General features: G+C 37.5%; 1 protein-coding gene across 1 annotated transcript in view; it reads left to right on the top strand.

Annotated features, from left to right (window-relative positions):
• LOC122790097 overlaps window positions 1-6,000 on the top strand; it is an 883,343-nt gene that overhangs the window by 320,336 nt on the left and 557,007 nt on the right. The window lies entirely within an intron of this gene.

Here is a 6,000-nt window from a genome sequence, read left to right as displayed (position 1 = left end):
AAGTGAGATTAGTTGATTTAGTCTAGCTGACTTCTATTGACAATCCAAACTTTTCATATTAAATCCCTTCAGATCTTCAAAAGATGTTGCCTTAAGTTAGTATTTATTTAAAGAAACTTTATTTGGATTAGTGCTTTCACCTTATGGACTTTGTTAGATCAGGAAAAACATGGTAATACTGGAAAAGGCATTGCTCTCTTATCCTAATTTCTGCAAAGGTTAAAAGAGCAATGCCTTGGCCAATATTACAATATCTTCACAGAATTGTTATGAATCCCCTTTTTAACAGCTGTGCATTTGGCAGTTGTCCATGCAAGTATCCTTAAAACCCTTTGCCTGACAAAAATCTATTTTTATGAAGTCATTCCATCTTTTTGGTCATACTTTTAATCAATATTCCATCCATAGACACAAACGTAACTGTCATTGTCAGTCATCGTTGTCGGAGTCTGCTGCCATTATCATGTATTTCTTTCTGTTACATCTGGAAAGAATGTTACAGACAAACACCTCGCTCACTGCTTTTCTTATTGGCATTTGCTTAAATGTCATTTCTGCTGATGTGAATTAAGTGATAACACATTTCTGCTGTTTTTCAAACAATTAGGGCCACTTTTATTTCAGAAGTCATTTCTTATATCTATGCAAACTCTTATGTGTGTCTTATTTAGGCATTATACCAAAACAGTCATCCCAATTAAAGTGCCTTAGCTGTTCATAAAATGATCTAAACTAGTGTTTGCTTTAATATAATTTGACAGTCCACTCCATGCTTCAGCAACTCTGTAAGAAAACCAATTAGTACACTTTTCACTCCTATAGAATCTACTACGTTGTCTAATGATTCTCTACTGCTTTTTAATAACCCTAAACATTCCTAAAGATAGTTGTCTCTAAAAGCCTTATATTCATGACAAAGGTTTCCTCTTAAATGTCTGTATGAAACACTGTACAAGTTCAGATATTTTAATCTTTCACTGTACATGTTCAGATATTTTAATATTTCACAATAACTTAAATCGACATCCACGCATGCCCTGGATATAGTCTCGCTGTCTCTTCCCAGTTTACTAATACTAGTTTTCTTTTACAGTTTCCATAAGATTTTTCCATCCTGTAGTTTGGATCCAATGTAACTTAATAACAATCTATAAGTCAACCTATCAACAATGATTTTATCATTTTTAATTTCCAAGATGTTATAAATTGTTTTATACAGTCTGTAGTTTTATAGCTGTCATTAACTAATTAGTTATTATGATCAAACATGCAGAACTTAATCTTTCAATATACTCACATCCTTGACTTAATCCATAATTTCGGGTCTATATTATATTCCTGAAAGCCGACAATATTGAAGCTGATATTGTTGACACGAGAATAGCGAAAGCGCACAACATCGAACGTGTAAACGGAAATGTCTGTAAGGGGAAATTTCCATTTACTGCAATGTAGTGCAGTCTCGGAGATGATGTATTTAAGTAGCGGGGGGGTGGGGGGTGCAGGGGGGCTTAAACCCATTAGGTACTTTTTTTTTGTTCTTGTTTTTATAAGTTCAATGTTTGAAGACATCGACCATATGGTGTCGACCATATGGTGTTCGATGTTTTCAGCCGTCGATCTTATAATATAGATCCCATAATTTCTGCTGTGTGCTATATTACAAATTCCCTTAAAATAACTTTGATCTGTGCCTCCTAAACCTTGCATGCTTAGTTTTTGATGCTGTTATTAGCAAATGATTCTTCTGTGCTCAGCTTTTTAAATTTAGTCGAGTTAATTAACATGGCCTATTCTCTCAGATATGATCAGATTTCCCACAACATGAAAGTAGATTTATGGGTCTGTATGACTCTGGGTTAGGTCCTTTGCCTGTTTTCTTAATGATTGGTTTAACAGGAGCATGTCTCCAATCTTGTAGAATCTCTCTATACATAAATGACCCAGTTCATAACAGATGGAATGGTACGGTAAGTAAATGGTGAAGTGTTCTCAAGCCATTGATACTAATTTTGTCCACTTGTGTGTTTTACTGGGGTCTAGTTAGCACCAAACATGTTTGATAGAATCTAATTTCAGTATCTCAAGATACCTGGATGTGACTATTGCAGATTGCCTTCCTGTTTGTGGAACCAAACTGTTTTACACAAGGTTTTGTAAATATAATCACAATCTGTTGTAGAGAAGAAAACATTTTAGAAGCTGCACACTGTTTGTGTATGCTGTTACTCCTGCCACATGTTATACATCTACAAAATTTCAACATCTTTATATACATTTCCTCAACTGTTTTTCCTGATTTTGTTTCACACCATATTTAATTTGTCTACCCATTTTATTTATTTATTTCAGTTTACAAAGTTATAGTCTGACTTTGTGCCATCTCTTAAGCCTAACTTTCTTATTGAAACCTATCCTACTGAGCTTGAATGCCAGTATCATGTCATTAAATATTGCTCACCTTCAGTATCTAGATCCTGATGTGAAACACTTTCACTGCATTATATTAAATTTTCCTTTCAGAAATTGTTGCATTCCTTCTGCTGACTTTTCACAAAATGCATCACTCCAGTTTTACAGTAATTATTTTGCTTCCATATAATTTATTAATCTTCTCTGCATAGGTTTAGATATAAATTTGGCAGAATTAACTGGCTATAGTTTAAAATCACTGCACATCAAATGTGGTAAACCTTGACATAAACTAACAGTCATCTCTTTAGGGGCACAAACAATATCCAGTATGTCCTGTTCCCCAATAAGTTTGTTTCTGATCTGCAACAACTATTGTTCTTGTAAATAAGTTGTAAGTCATTTCTTTAATGCCATAGAATTGGTTTTATTCCAGTTTTGCTGCTAAATTATAGTTCATAGCTATTATTTTATTTCCCTGCTTCAGTGCAGGAAATATTTTCATTCCTCTAAGTCATCAGCACTTCAGTTCAGTGATCTATCCACTCCAGCACTTGAATTTGCTTATGGGTTATCTTTACTATCACAGTTACAAAATCCATAGTTATCTTCAAATATTTAAGAATTACAGGTCTTGTGACAGTTTTTAATCCCTGTTATAGCACTTCCACGTGATCTTTTATAATAATGCTGTTTGCAGTAAAACCCCTCATACCCAGAGAGAATGGGGTATAATCATAGTTATTTAGTCATCTTTCACAAACAGAAACATTGATATCATGGAAACACTGCAAGAAAAATGTACTACTGATGCTGCTTGTATTAACAACAATCCCGTCTTGTGTTCTTCAAATATAAATGTATCTCCTGTAAGAACAATTGGCCCATATTTTCATGTAGCTGTTTATCCAGCTTTTTTAAATTTCTTCTGACCTGGTTCTCCATTCTGTATGTAATTTGTGAAAAGTAGGTCTTACCACATGTGTAAGTAATGTTATCTAACAAGGCTGTAGGTCTCTACAGACGGCTAATGTTTAAAGATGAAATCATTTAGTTCACATGAATAAAAATAGCTCCGTACTTTCATATATTTAGTGACCTTAAAGGCCTGCTTGCATTCTCTGCTTTTGCTCCTGATAGAATTAGCATTATGAAATTCAGGGTCAGGGACCTTGGCAGAGATGCATTTCCTTATGGTACATTTGGTTGTGGTCATATGGCTGAAATGACAGTCACCTTCAGAGAAATATGTCTGTTGTGAATTCCCTGTGGGCAAAGACAAGCCCACACTTACATGCCCACAGCGTTAATAATGAAATGCACAGAGAAGCTCACATGATTTTGATTTTCAGTATGAATACACACCATGAAAGCTGAACCTCACGATCCTTCTGGCTTTTGGGGTTATAAGCAGCAGGTGTCAGGAAAGTTACCACAGGGATAACTGGCTTGTGGTGGCCAAGCATTCATAGTGACGTCTCTTTTTGATCCTTCCATGTCGGCCCTTCCTATCATTGTAAATCAGAATTCTACATGTTGTAGTTACATAAACATGTACTGTACATTGAGCACAAATCTCATTACTTCCCCTGTCCCACCACTGTAGCACACTTCTACATGTTGTACATAAGCATGTACTGTCCACTGATCACAGCACTCATTACTTCCCCTGTCCCTATGTGGTAGCACACTTCTATATGTTATAGCTACATAAGCAAGTACTGTACACTGAGCACATCACTCATTACTTCCCCTGTCCCCATCCTGTACCACACTTCTACATGTTGTAGTCACATAAGTATGTAGTGTACACTGAGCACAACACTCATTACTTCCCCTGTCCCCATGCTGTAACACACTTCTACATGTTGTAGTTACATAAGTATGTAATGTACACTGAGCACAACACTCATTACTTCCCCTGTCCCCATGTTGTAACACACTTCTCCATGTTGTAGTTACATTAGCATGTACTGTACACTGACCACAACACTCATTACTTCCCCTGTCCACCTGATGCAGCACGTCTATATGTTGTAGTTACATAAGCATGTACTGTACACTGACCACATCACTCATTACGTCCCCCGTCCCCATGCTGTAGCACACTTCTACATGTTGTAGTTACATAAGCATGTATTGTACACTGAGCACAACACTCATTACTACCCCTGTCCCCATGCTGTAGCATATTTCTATATGTTGTAGTTACATAAGCATGTACTGTACACTGAGCACAACACTCATTACTTCCCCAGTCCCCATGCTGTAGCACACTTCTACATGTTGTAGATACATAAGCATGCACTGTACACTGAGCACAGCACTCATTACTTCCCCGTCCCCATGCTGTAGCACACGTCTACATGTTGTAGTTACATAAGCATGCACTGTACACTGTGCACAACACTGATTACTTCCCCTGTCCCCATGCTGTAGCACACTTCTACATGTTTTAGTTATATGAGCATGTACTGAGCACAGCACTCATTACTTCCCCTGTCCCCGTGCTGTAGCACACTTCTACATGTTGTAGATACATAAGCATGCACTGTACACTGAGCACAACACTCATTAATTCTCCTGTCCCCATGCTGTTGCACACTTCTACATGTTGTAGTTACACAAGCATGTACTGTACACTGAGCACAACACTCATTACTTCCCCTGTCTCCATGGTGAAGCACACTTCTACATGTTGTAGTTACATAAGCATGTACTGTACACTGAGCACAACACTCATTAATTCCCTTGTCCCCACACTGAAGTACACTTCTACAGGTTGTAGTTACATAATCACATACTGTACACTGAGCACAACACTCATTACTTCCCCTGTCTCCATGCTGTAGCACACTTCTACATGTTGTAGTTACATAACCATGTACTGTACACTGAGCACAACACTCATTACTTCCTCTGTCCCCATGCTGTAACACATTTCTACATATTGTACATAAGTATGTGCTGTACACTGAGTCCAACACTCATTACTTCCCCTGTCCCCATGCACACTTCTACATGTTATAGTTACATAACCATGTACTGTACACTGAGCACAACACTCATTACTTCCATTGTCCCCATGCTGTAACACACTTCTACATGTTGTACATAAGTATGTACACTGAGCACAACAATCATTACTTACCCTGTCCCCATTCTGTAGCACACTTCTTCAAGTTGTAGTCACATAAGTATATACTGTACACTGAGCACAATACACATTACTTCCCCAGACCCCATGCTATAGCACACTTCTACATGTTGTAGTTACATAAGCATGTATTGTACACTGATCACAACACTCATTACTTTCCTGTCCCATGTTGTAGCAAACTTCTACATGTTGTAGTTACATAAGCATGTACTGTACACAAAACTCATTACTTCCCCTGTCCCCATGCTGTAGCACACTTCTACATGTTGTAGTTACAGAACCATGTACTGTACACTGAGCACAGCACTCATTACTTCCCCTGTCCCCATGCTGTAACACACTTCTACATGTTGTAGTTACATAAGCATGTACTGTACACTGATCACAACACTCATTACTTCCCTGTCCCATGCTGTAGCAAACATCTA

This window comes from Protopterus annectens, chromosome 15.part0 (genome assembly GCF_019279795.1).
Source record: "Protopterus annectens isolate FY-2018-M chromosome 15.part0, PAN1.0, whole genome shotgun sequence".
Taxonomy (NCBI): domain Eukaryota; kingdom Metazoa; phylum Chordata; order Ceratodontiformes; family Protopteridae; genus Protopterus; species Protopterus annectens.
The sequence above is the reverse complement of the archived record's forward strand: the minus strand, read 5'-3'. Positions and strand labels throughout refer to the sequence as shown.